Source organism: Castanea sativa, chromosome 3, assembly GCF_040712315.1.
Source record: "Castanea sativa cultivar Marrone di Chiusa Pesio chromosome 3, ASM4071231v1".
NCBI lineage: Eukaryota > Viridiplantae > Streptophyta > Magnoliopsida > Fagales > Fagaceae > Castanea > Castanea sativa.
Genome location: NC_134015.1, coordinates 54,804,554 through 54,818,943, shown reverse-complemented (window position 1 = coordinate 54,818,943; position 14,390 = coordinate 54,804,554).

Here is a 14,390-nt window from a genome sequence, read left to right as displayed (position 1 = left end):
CACAGTAAATGGCTTAATGGTTGAATAATGTCATTGCTTGTTTCAAGAGGAAAGGATGGTTTCAAAGTTCAACCAAGGGAGCAATGCATATTAAATAAAAGGGAAAAAAATTATATGAATGACTTCGTTTGTTACACCCTCTGATTATCAAAATCTAATTGAGAAGTCCACACGCAAGTTGTCACATTCAAGAAGAAGCTCAAGATTTAGCAATAATAATGAGCCAATGATTAAGAGGCAGGTATACTAAAGTCGGTGGTCTTTCATGCTTGTTATACATTAGCATTACTATATGTACACGTGTGTAATTATAATAATAGTAATAATAATAATTCAGCTATACTTGAAAATAAGAAAAAAATTTAATAATAACACTAATAATCAAGCTATACTTGGGTGTATGACAAACCAGACAGCTCTTGGCAGAGTTGTGAGTCCCTTCTCTTCTAGTTTATTCAATCATAACATCATATTATTTTTTATTTGTATTCTGTATTTCATTTTATATTTGAGTAATCTAGTGCAATAATTATCATATAAAAGATAGCTATTTACATGTTTAATATACAAATGATTGCAACTTTTTCAGCTGTGACCCCTAAAACCATCATTGACTACACTCTTACCAATGTGGCATGAGACATGAATTTTGGTGGGGGGTGTAGAACTAGCTTAGAAAATCCAAATGCAAGACAAAGCGCTGGGATTTACAAAAACAACCTGCAACAACTAAAAAGGCTCAACAAAATACCAAACCAAACACACACTAGTTTTTTTTTTTTTCTTTCTTTCACTAGATAGAAATATCCCTAATTTCCCCGAAAATCGATTCTCATTAAACAACATATCATTAATAAGATTTTAATTAGTTATCATTGTATTAACTATTGCAAGATATAGAAGAAAAAGGGAGGGGCGGGGGGAATGGATATGTTAATTGGTGCTCGATTGATTCATAATTTTTATAAATTAAAAAATAAATTCTTTTTTGAAAAATAGATAATTTTTTTTAGTAAACAATAATACTTATTAGAATACACACGAAAATAGTAATACTAGTCTTTTAAACCAGGTTTATAAGAAGGAATTGAACAATAAGTGAGTCCTATTAAATTGGTAAGTAATAAAAACTAATAAATAAATACCTATTTAGCTTAGAGTTGCTTGACTCCCTACAAATAAAGCTAGTAAAAAAAAAAATCAATGCACTTTGGCACTTTCTAACACCCCAAAAAATTTTCTTCAGGACATGACAAGTGACATCATTGTTTAAATAAAAAAATCATTGTTACCAACTAATAAGATTATCAAATATTTAAGAATTAATTATTCATCCATATTATGTAACTAGAGCACACCTGCAATCAATTTGGCCTAACTAATATTTCAATCCAAATGCAAGACAAAGCGCTGGGATTTACAAAAATGAAAAAAACGTTCTTCTTTGGTTATGATGCAAATGAGAAAGTGCAATATATCGTGTTTTTGAACTCTTTTGATGTTTCTGGGTTGTATTTAGAGATTTTGTTTTTCGTCACTTACGTGCCTGTATTTACCAGATTCGGAAAGTCAATTTTTAATTCTACTTCGCGTTTGCAGATACACTATGACAAACTTGGCAAGGATGGACTTTTTAGCCATAAGGAGGTCACTGTACTGTTTGTTCCAGATTTGTCTGAATGTCTCCCTTCTTTGGATGCATGGAGAGACCAATGGGCAATGGCTTTGCTCACAAGAAGGCTGTTGCATAGAGAGAACGCCAACTTTGTTTGAAAAAAGAGGTTTGTAGTTATAATGTTTAAAAGTAGTCTTATCTTGTAGCAGTAGATCAGCAATATCCATTACCTAGTTTGGATGAAGCTGTTTCCCCTCAAAATTAAACATGTTCCTTGCATTCCATAATGCCCACACCAGCATGCCCTATATCTCAATTTGATGCGCAGTGAAGTGGGTGGAATGAAAATTTAACAGGTTTTTTGATACATGTGTTGCTTTAGTCATTAAGTCGCTTCCCTTGGTTCAGATAATGAACAAGATAGGCTGGTATAGGTTGGCTCCAAAGGAATTTTTTTTTTTTTTGTAAATTCAGCTTACCATCTTGCATTGTACATTGGAGTGTCATAAATCTGGTAGTACACAACCAGTATTGGCTTAACCCATCTGCAATAAATTGTGAAAGAAAATAAGATTTGATTACCAAAAATAAAAAGATCAAGTTTGTAACAAAAGTTTTCCCATGAAGCACCTCAGTTTCTTGAGGCAATATACTAAACTAAAACACAGCTAGAATCAAAGTCCATAAAGAATGCTTTTAGCCTTTGATAAGACAGTTAAGTCAAAATGAACAACAACCGTACAATCTAAAATGTCACCTTACATCTCATAGCTTGTGCATTTCAGCAGCATAGCCACACTTAATTGACCTTAATCACTGTACTACAAAAGTTTGATGTATTCTTTCACCAATCTAGCATCAAACACGTAAAACATAAATACTTAAATGACCCAACACATTGTTTCCTGTAGAAATTCTACAAACATATAATACTCAAAATCTAGCAATCCCAATTGTTTCCTGTATACATTAACCAATAATAATAAAACTCTCATTTGAACTAACATGATAAAAAGAGATTTACAATTTTAAAGTAAGAACAGCCTAAAATTTCAAAAGCTATAGCAAACATGTAAAACACAAACTATAATTAATCCTAACAGTTTCTCTATGGAGTTGCATTTTGGCAGCATGGAGTTGGGTATTCAATTTGGTATTAGATGGTATTAGGCTTTGTTATTATATGAAAAGTCATGTATTGAAGCCTAGAATATAAGAGCTCCAGTACCACGGTGCCAAATTCAGAATCATTAAACCTCTAGTTTGTTTGAGTACTTATAAATATTAAAAGGCACAAATTATATACATTTTATCAAACACATAATGTATATAACAAACCCAGAATCAGAGGTTGATAACTACTCTGATTTTGAGACAGAAGATTTGGACTCTTCTTCTTTATCTACTTTATTTAATGACTTTTGTTTCACTTTTTTTTTTTTTTCTATGCTATGGTTTCAGATTCGATGGAAGTAGCTCAGGTACAGAACCAGGGTTTAAACCTAGGGGGGCCAAGGTATAAAAAAAAATTTCCCACGAAAATCTAAGCTAGCATATATTTAATATTTAAAAAAAAAAGACCAAAATGAGGTTTTACCCCTTTCTACAAAACACCCCCTATCTGAAACTAATTAGGGATATGCCCTTGTTTTGAAAATCGATTTTTAGAAAATTGAGTTTCAATGAAAAACTCAATTTGTGTTTTGTGATTTTAGATTTGTGGTTGTTTTGTGTCTTTTTTGTTTAGATTGGATTGTTGCTTAATTTGTTGATAATTTTGGTTTGTTTAAAGGTCATTCTTGTTATTTTTGGGACAATTGGGTTTGTTTAGATTCGAAATGTGATATGTTTTGTGGGTATTTTTGGTTAGGTCCAAAGGTTTTTCTCGTTATTCTTGGGACAACAAGTAAAATGGTTAGTCAATTTGTAAATTTGGATAGAGGACAGGGGCCAATAATATATATTTTGGGAAAATTTTCAATTTTCTATGCATATATATACTAAGTATTTTTTTTAAAAAAAAAATATTGACGGAGGAGGGGAGGGGCCATGGCCCCCCTCAGCCCTAACTTAGTTTCGTCATTGAAGTAGCTTCAAGGTTGATGCAATTAATAGCTAAACTTGATATATGGAAGTGTTTAAGTTTCTGTTTCTAATTGTGTAATAAAATTATTTAAAGATACTGTATTATCTAATTTTATGCTATTGTGTTTTTCAGTCTTAAAGTTGTGTTGAAAGCGGCATTTTGGACCTAAAATTGATATCACGTAGTAGCTAAATTATATTGGATTTCATATATGGGTTATGCTAACAGGTGCTCTTAGAGTAATTGTTAATAAATTATATTAAAAAAGTTTTTAACATCACTTTTATGAAAAATATAAAAAGTTGTCAGAAAAGTTAATTGTTTTATCATTTTCCTATAAAATATTTCTAAAAATAGTTTTTACACAAATATCCTTAGGGCATTCGTCAAAATATATATTCTATCAATTTTATGAATTGTGACGTTGGATAGTGATGTGGGATGAAAACACTCAAACCACCCAACCCGTCCATGGACGGTCATCACCTCGGCAGCCGTCCAGAAGTTATCCTCAGGACGAGGGTAACGAACAAGGACGTCCAGAGGGTGATAGCGAAGCTACATCCCTCGTCCGTGGGGTGCGCACAGCCTACCCTGAGAGGACTCGTCCACGTGAAGATCCATGGACTAGGATTTTACACTTGGAATCAGCAGGTGCACTCGACGAAGGAAATTCAGGACGAGGGTACCATACTTGGGAGAATCTCCGAATAAAATGTGACAATCCCTTATCCCACGCATAACGGTCATGTATCCGTTGTGAAATAGAAATGTAACTCCTGAACGGTTATGGCAGTTACGTTTAAGCCTCGAATCCAGGAGAGGTTCCCATTTCGATAACCGTCTATGAAGGCACTATATAAAGACTGATTCAGACAAGGCAAATGTATGTTCAGTTTTTACTCAAAGAAAGTTGGAACTCAGATTACTTAGAGGGAAAACTAACTTTACCATCGGAGGATTTTTGGCCGGCAGCCCCGGTCGCCTTTGATACGCTTTTCTTTCTTTTTCAGGCCGTAGAAAGAACCAGTAGTCCTTTCAAGTCTGAAGCATCCAACCTACTGATTTTCTTGGCATCATCAGTTGGCGCCGTCTGTGGGAAATAGAGTAAACTTGTTATTCTATCCTAGACAAAAGGTTGAATGGTTCGAACAAGATCAAGGGCTACCAGCCCATGCCACCAGGAGAGTAGGGATGCTTCCGTGAATCCCGCCGTGATCGCGAGATCGGCACACCGTAATGCAACCGCCTTCTATGGCACATACAATCCATGGCATGGGCGGGTATGGCGACGCGTCGAACCGAGAATTGAATAAGGAGATCAATTTCGGGAGGCGGCGTCAAGGACACATGGAGGGAAGGGCCCAGAGTCGGGGAAGGAGGAGGGGAGAATGTAGAGTCCGAAGATCGAACAAAGTGCAGCTTCGAGAAGGGTGCCGCACTTGGAAAAAGAAATGGACCGGATGAGAAAAGCCATGGATGAAATGAGGGAAAACATGAGGCGAGCAAACCCGGTAGATGATATGGTCCACGAAGACGGACTCCCTTTTACGGCCTCCATCAACGACCTCTACCCCCGAAGTTCAAAATGCCTTCTCTAGACTCGTACGATGGAAATCGCGACCCTGCGATCACATTGCAACTTTCAAGACGACCATGCACCTGCGGGGGGTCCCGGACGAGATCATGTGCGAGCTTTTCCCACCACACTCGAGGACCGGCGCGGGGTGTGGTTCGACGAATTCCCCCAAACTCGGTGGGATCATTTGAAGAAGCCGAGTAAGTTGTTTGTCAACAACTTCATTGGAGGACGGGCGTCACGAGCGATCCTGCTCAGCCTACCGGACCATAGAGCAAGGGGACAATGAGAGTTTGCGATCTTTTATCACCGGTTTAACGAGAGAAGCCTTAACGGTGGACGAGATGGATGACAAGCTATTGCGGCCGCTTTCCACAATGGGGTCAATTCGACTTGTTTATTCATAAGCTCTACGAGCGAGGAACCCGGACTATGGCCGAGCTTGTCCATTCGGCCCGAATTTTATGAATGCGAAGACGCCATCATAGCCAAGAAAAGAAAAAGGGCGGAGAGCGCTCGGAGGTGGGCCACCATCGCTACCGGGACCCGGGGACCTCGTCGAAGAAAGTTCGGGCGGACGAGAGAAAAGATAAGGATGGTAAGAAAGCCGGTTCCTCCGCAAGGAATCAACAATACACGCCCACGACTATGCCGTTAGAGCGGGTTCTTATGCGGATCAAGGATGATCGAGTCCTTGAAGTGGCCGGACAAAATGAAGGGAGACCCCGACAAGCGTAATAGGAGCAAATACGCCGTTTTCATAGGGACCACGGGCATGATACGGACGAGTGCTTTGACTTGAAGCAACGAGATAGAAAATCTCATTAGACGGGGAAATTGAGGAACTTCCTTGGACGGGACCGAGAGAGATGAGAAAATGAAGGCCAAGGTGGAAGAATCATCACGCCCCCCACTAGGAGAAATAAGGGTAATTATAGGAGGAAGCACGACGGCGCGGTCGTCAAATCAAGGAAGACATGCACGAGGGTGGTGCGGAGAACATCCAACGATCTGGACGACCTCCTAGGACGAGGGAGGTAGACCAACGGGCGGTTACTTTCACGGACGAGGCGGGACGAATCCACCATCCACACGATGACGCGATAGTCATCACCCTACTCATCTCTCGACTACACGACCGGGGAGGGTATTGATAGACAATGGCGGCTCGCGGACATTCTCTACTACCCGCGTTCCAACAAATGAAGCTAGGACGAGATCGGCTTCAACCGGTGAACTCGCCGTTGGTGGGATTTGGAGGAATGAAGGTGCAACTGTGGGCACCATCGGGTTGCCAGTGGTCGTCGGGACGTATCCGCAGCAGATAACCAAAGAGGTGAATTTCCTTGTTGTTGATTGTGCATCGTCATACAATGCAATTATTGGAAGGCCAACTTTGAACAGTTGAAAGCGGTAACCTCTACCTACCACCTGTCCATTAAATTCCCGACCGAGCACGGAGTAGGCCAGGTACAAGGAGACCAGTTGGCTGCCAGAGAATGCTACTTAGCCATGCTGGCCATGGACGAGCATATGCAGACGATGAGTATAGATGGAAAAAGGGTCGTGGTTGAGCCCACTGAAGCATTAGAGGACGTCCCTTTGGACGATGACCAGCCCGAGAAGTCTACCAGAGTTGGGGCGAGCATGGAAGAGGGGGCAAAGCACGCTTTGATCCGGTTTCTGAAGAAAAACCTTGATGTCTTCGCATGGAGTCATGAGGACATGCCTGGCATTGATCCAAACGTCATTACCCACAGCCTGAACGTGTGTCCCTATTCGAAACCAGTGCGTCAGAAGAGAAGAGTTTTTGCTCCCGAGCGAGATAATGCCGTTAAGGAAGAGGTGCAGAAGTTGGTCGCCGCGAAGTTTATCCGAGAAGTTCATTACCCGGACGGATTTGGCGAACGTAGTCATGGTCGGAAAAGCCAATGGCAAGTGGCGGATGTGCGTGGACTTCCCGATCTCAACAAAGCTTGCCCCGAGGATAGCTACCCATTGCGCGCATTGACCGGTTAGTGGACTCGACGGCGGGTCACGGGATACTTAGCTTCATGGACGCTTTCTCGGGGTACAACGGATTAAGATGAATGAAGCGGATCGGGAGAAAACCTCATTCGTCACAAGCCAAGGGTTGTATTGCTACAAGGTTATGCCTTTCGGTTTGAAGAACGCGGGGGCGACCTACCAAAGGCTGGTTAACCATATGTTTCGTCCTCAAATCGGGAGAAATGTGGAGGTTTATGTGGACGACATGTTGGTGAAGAGCCGGGACGAGGATAAACATCTTGACGACCCTTGAGAGACTTTTGATACGTTACAACGGTACCACATGAAGTTAAATCCGAGCAAGTGTGCTTTCGGAGTTTCGTCGGGTAAGTTCTTGGGGTTTATGGTGTCGCACGGGGAATTGAGGCGAATCGGGGGATAAAATCCGGGCGATGCTTGAACATGGAGCCACTTAGAAATATCAAAGAAGTCCGGTCTCTTGCGGACGAGTCGCCGCCCTCAACGGGTTTGTATCGAAAGCTGCGACAAATGTTTACCTTTCTTTAAAGTCCTTAGGAAGGCTTTTGAATGGACGGACGAGTGTCGAAAAGGCCTTCCAAGACCGAAGGCGTATCGATGACGGCCCCGTTGTTGAGTCCGTCGTACACAGGGAAGAATTGTACTTGTACTTGGCAGTGTCCCCACACGCAGTAAGCTCAGCGTTGGTCAAAGAAGAGGGGAGAGTCCAAAGGCCGGTCTATTACACAAGCCACGCGATGAGAGGGGCAGAAGGACGATACCCGATGATGGAGAAACTAGCCTTTGCATTAGTCACGGCTTCCAGGAAGCGAGACATTATTTTCGAGCACACGTCATCAACGTCCCGGACGGACCACCCCATAAAAAAGGCGATGAGCGAGGTTGGAAGGCTGTGGACGGGCTGGTACGGTGGGCCATTGAGCTCGGCGAGTTCGATGTCGGGTACCTCCGAGGAGCACAATAAAAGCGCAAGCGTTGGTAGATTTCATTGCAGAATTTACCCCCCGGTCGGGACGACTTTGAACAAGGACGAAGGAAATGAAATGTGGGTGGTAAATGTAGACGGATCGTCCACAATGTATGCGGGGAGGGATTGGAATTGTGCGAAGTCCACGAGGGTGACAAGGCCGGAGTATGCGGCCGTGCGGTATCCAACTACCAACAACGAGGTGAGTATGAGGCTGCACTCGAGGGGTTGGAATTGGCCAAGTCCTTAGGGGTGGAGTCGTTAACAATCAAAGGAGACTCTCGACTGGTCATCAACCAAGTAAATGGGATGTGTGATGTCAAGGAGGATGGAATGAATAAGTACCTTAACAAAGTGAAACGCCTTGCCCGAAAATTTTCAGCCATAAGTTTTATTCAACTTCCCGGGGAGGAGAATGCGAAGCGAGACGCCTTGGCGAAAGCCGCCTCGACGGGGTCATAGACGAGTTCGACGACATCCGGTATGCCGAGTATAGACATCCTTGACATACGACGGATAGGAGGAGGAGAGAATTGGATGAGTCGGAGTAATAATTTACCTTAAGGAGGGGAGGCTTCCGGAGGACAAGGATGAGGCGAGAAAGTTGAGGGTCGGGTCGGCCAAGTATGTCCTCATTAATGAAGTGTTGTACAAGCGAGGCTTTTCCCCAACCCTACTTAAGATGCTTGGCTCTGATGAGTCAAACTATGTTCTAAGGGAAGTTCATGAAGGATCGTGTGGAAATCATTCGGGGACAAGGTCCCTTGTCCATAAGGTCATCCGTGCCGGCTACTATTGGCCAACAATGCGGGCGGACGCTAAAGCCTATGTCAAGGTATGTGACCAATGCCGGCGTTATAGCAACGTACCTAGACGAGTCGGTGCCGGACCCCGATGACGGCCCCGTGGCCCTTTGCACGGTGGGGCTGGATATCACAGTCCTTTCCGTAGGAATCCGACGAGATGAAATTTACGGTGGTTGGAATAGATTACTTTACCAAGTGGGTAGAAGCCGAGCCTCTTGCGGCAATCACTCGGCGAACGTGAAAAATTTCGTATGGGAAGAACATCCTATGCGGGTTCGGAGTACCCGGGGTATTAGTATTTGACAACGGGCGTCAATTTGACAACGCACCCTTCGGGGACACGCAATCATTTTGGGATTAAAAATCACTACTCTTCACCCTCCCATCCACAAGCAAATGGGCAAGCGAAGTAGCAAACCGATCCCTGTTGAAAATCATCAAGACTCGGCTTGAGGGGGCAAAAGGATATGGCCGGACGAGCTACCGGGGTGTTCTTTGGGCCTATGGGACGACCGCACGAACTCCAACGGGAGAGACCCGTTCAAACTAGCCTATGGGAGTGAAGCTGTCATACCGGCGGAGGTCCGCATGGCGGAGTCACCGAGTGATGGAGTACCGGGGAGAAAGACAACGGGGAACAACTTCGCCTCGACCTCGATCTTATCGATGAGGTAAGAATGGATGCGGAACAACGGACAGCAAGGTACAAAAATCTCATGGCCAGACAGCATGACGCCATGGTGAAACCCAAACGGTTCGGTGTGGGGGACCTTGTCCTTAAAAGGATCTCCTTGGCGACCAGGAACCCAGCTCATGGAAAAGCGGGACCCGGTGGGAAGGACCCTACAGGGTGATCAACTGCAAAAGGCAAGGGTCCTACTACCTGGAAGCCCTAGACGGGCGGAAGTTAGAGCATCCTTGGAACGTGGAACGTCTGCGAAGGTACTATCAGTGATGAGCGGGGACAAGGGAAGTCAGTGGCAAAATTACAGTTGTGATTTGCGTGTTTGCTTATGTTTACTTGTGCTTTTACTACTATTATGGTGTGTTATGAATAAAAGTGCACTAGTTCTTAAACTTTTGCACTACTTACAGACTAGCTTATGAAAGACGATGCTATGTACTTGATATCTTAATAAGGCACTAGCTTGTAAGCGTGTGCCAAGTTTGTGAACAATGTTCATGTAATAATATGGTTTGGATTTCTTATGTACTTGAATTCCAGTTTCCTTGATAATATCCACGGACGAGGCAAAAGCCTTAGACAAATAAAATCTCAGGACGAAGGCAAACTCGTCTAAGACTTTCTTTTTAAAAAAAAAAAAGGGATAAAGCAAGAAAAATGCTAAGGCCTTCTCGTCCAAAGCTTTCCTTTAAAAAAAAAGGGATAAAGCAAGGGAAAGAAGCCAAGGACTGCTCGTCCAAAGCTTTCCTTCAAAAAAAAAGGCAAGAGAAAGAAACCAAGGACTTCTCGTCCAAAGCTTTCCTTAAAAAAAAAAAAAAAAAAAGGATAAAGCAAGAGAAAGAAGCCAAGGACTGCTCGTCCAGAGCTTTCCTTCAAAAAAGAATAAAGCAAAAGGAAGGCCAAGGCCCACTCGTCTAAGGAAGAAAAGTAAGCCTTAAGATATAACATTTCATAGACGAGCACTCGTCAAGACGAGAAAGCATAAACATTATAAACTGCTTTCGAGAAGGCGAATAATAATTGCCTAAAGGACAGGCTAAAGTAATGCAGTCATCATTAGTCCTAAGTGGGTCGTCCATAAAAAAATTGTAGACGGTCATTCAACACTTAGAGTATAGTTTAAAGGACAATGACATAAATGATAAACAAACAAAGAAGATATTCTTTAACTTGAAAAGGGTAGACGACCACCGTCCAAAAACCCTTATAAAATAAACAGTAAAATACGTTGTTCATAAGCTCGTCTAGAACACTCTAGACGAGGGAATTGTACTTAAATAACATTTCAAATTCTCAAATACATTTTAAATAAAAAAGAGAAAGAGAAAAGAAGAAAGCTAAACAACAATAACAACTTCTTCAAGAGGAAGGAGCATCAACGTTGGGGTCGTCCTGAGCCGGTTTGGTGGAAGCGTCGTCCTCGATGTTGACATTGTCTGAGCCTGTGTGGACGAGGGAACTTGTAGCAGCAGCAAGGTTGAGTTTAATGGTGCTAAAGTCAACTTCAGGAAAGTTGTCCATAGCATCCATTCTAAAGTCCTCAAACCCTGCTGCGTAGTTTGTATCCATCAGGTCAGTGAACTCTTTGGACGCTTTGAATTCTTCCACTGCCTCGTCTTTAGCCTTCTTCAAAAGTAGATTCAGCTCGTCGTTCTCCTTTTGAAGAAGTTCAAAACGCTCGTCTTTCTGGCGGTGTCGGATTTCAGCTCCCCCACCAAAGTCTTGAACTCCTCGGCCTCGTCCTTGGCCTTGTTCGCCACCTGCGCACGTCTGCGGTCGTTTTTGACCTCTTCTATTCTTTTCTCCGGGAGAACCCTGCGTCTGTCCATCTACGTGGCTGCTGGACTCGGCTATGAACTTGGACATTGCCTACATAGAAGAATAGGAAGTTTAGATGATAGAAGTAATATTGGGAAAACATGGACAAATCAGGACGAGGCAAAGATGGTTACCTTGAAGAGATCGTGGACGCCAGAGTGTTCGAACTCTTTCAAGGACATGTCGTAGCACGCAGCTACGTCCTCGCCCTTCACAGCCTCTTGGAATCGTTCCCAAGCCAGGTCCTCGTTCTCCAATAAATTAGTAGAAGTCCTTCGAGGAGGTCGGGACGAGTCGAGAGCGAGGAGACTTGGACGGAGTGGCAACGAGAGGCGTGGACGAATCTACGTCAACGACCAGGACGGGTGGCTGAGGAGGAAGTTCAGTCCTAACGGTTTCAGTCCTGGACGGCCCGGACTTAGCTTTCTTGCCCCGACGACTTGGCAAGCTAGCCAAGTCCACATGCTTGGACAGGCTTTTCCTTTTTTCTCCAGAGGCAGGACGAGGCTCAAGTCTAGCTACCTCGTCGACAACTTCCTTCCCCTTGTTTCCCTTCATGGTTGCCATTCCTAAATAAAAAAAAAAAAATAATAATAATAATAATAATAATAATAATAAATAAATATACAAGTAATCATAAACAAAAATGAAAAGTGCATATCTTAAGAGGAGCACTCACGTCTACGGGTAGTTAACTCGTGTGCTAAAGCTTCGACGGAGGGTTCAGGGCCGAGTCCCCACTTGTGTAGACGCTTAAGGGTCACTAACGAGTGGAAGTCTCGTTCAGGATGTAGACGGGCCCTGTGGACGCGGTTACGATGGAACTTGCTCAAAGAGGGTCGTCCAATGGCTGGAAAGGGAAGAAAGAAATTAAGGTCAGACCATCGTCCAAACAGAAAGTATAATATAAAAGAAACAAAAAAGAAGAACGTGACATACCTTCTGGACGAAGGTTCCCTATGTCTCCAGTATAAGGAGATAATGAGTCTCTACCAATCTCAACGGATGCCCCGCCCAGAAACCAGAGACGAAGAAAAACTCCGTCTTCCAGTTTCTGTCAGACGAGGGCAAAGACTTAATCAGTCTACAGTCATTGCCCACAGGCGTGAGCGATGGAAGCCTCGAGATTGATTTATCTCGGAGGGTTTATAGCAGTACAAGAACTCGTCCACGGTAATAGGACGGTCCCCGTCAAACACCTCCATCCATAAGACTTGCATGGAGACAACTAGTCTCCATGCGTTGGGGTTAAGCTGACACACTCCCAAGCCCAGCCTAGTTAGTAATTCCCTAGCAAAGGCATTTAAAGGAAGTCTAAGCCCCCCTAACAAATAGGCTTCATAAACACCTATTCCAAAACGAGGCTGGCAACACCACTCACCTCGGACAGCTAGCCTAGGGTTTAGATCATCAGGAATATGAAACCAAGTCCTAAGGGAATCTAACCTTCTCTCGTCCGTCCTCGAAGGAACCTCTAGAGCACAACTATATACGGTTTCCTGTTCTTCTAAAGGGGAGGACGGCGGGGAGCTCGTCGAGGTGTCAACCCCAGAGGCTGTCCTCGTCCTAATACTCTCTTGAAGAGTTTCTACAGGGATTCCAGGAGCACCAGATGTATATTCCTCAGTTGTGTGACCACTACTACTACTGACGTTACTAGAGGTGTCATAACTAGAGTCGTCGTGATACTCGTCTATGGCCCTGACCACACTGTCGCTAGACGAGCAGGAGGCCATTGAAAACGTCCTAACACTTAACAAGGAAAACTAAAGTGAGTATAGAAAGATTACCTGGCTCTAGACGAGGGACACTAAGGACGCTGAGGATATTCTTAGATGAAGCGATGGACGAGAGTGTCAAAGCGGAAAATTTGAAAAAGTGAGAGGGGCATGAGGGAGAAACCACTATTTATAAGCAGAAAAGTCTCGGTAACCGCAACGACGGACCTAATTATAAGGTGACACGTGGCGCATGCCTCGGAGGAGTAAACCGGTTGACTAACCTCCTATGGATGTGTGACACGTGGTGCGTTTTAAAATCTATTAATACATCGTATAACTCCTAGACGAGGGGCAACTGATGTGGGATGAAAACACTCAAACCACCCAACCCGTCCATGGACGGTCATCACCTCGGCAGCCGTCCAGAAGTTATCCTCAGGACGAGGGTAACGAACAAGGACGTCCAGAGGGTGATAGCGAAGCTACATCCCTCGTCCGTGGGGTGCGTACAGCCTACCCTGAGAGGACTCGTCCACGTGAAGATCCATGGACTAGGATTTTACACTTGGAATCAGCAGGTGCACTCGACGAAGGAAATTCAGGACGAGGGTACCATACTTGGGAGAATCTCCGAATAAAATGTGACAATCCCTTATCCCACGCATAACGGTCATGTATCCGTTGTGAAATAGAAATGTAACTCCTGGACGGTTATGGCAGTTACGTTTAAGCCTCGAATCCAGGAGAGGTTCCCATTTCGATAACCGTCTATGAAGGCACTATATAAAGACTGATTCAGACAAGGCAAAGGTATGTTCAGTTTTTACTCAAAGAAAGTTGGAACTCAGATTACTTAGAGGGAAAACTAACTTTACCATCGGAGGATTTTTGGCCGGCAGCCCCGGTCGCCTTTGATACGCTTTTCTTTCTTTTTCAGGCCGTAGAAAGAACCAGTAGTCCTTTCAAGTCCGAAGCATCCAGCCTACTGATTTTCTTGGCATCATCAGATAGTATCATCAAGCAATTTACCATGTTTCTTTATTTGATGTCAAACAACATATTTTATTTTGTTCAAAAAAGTATTT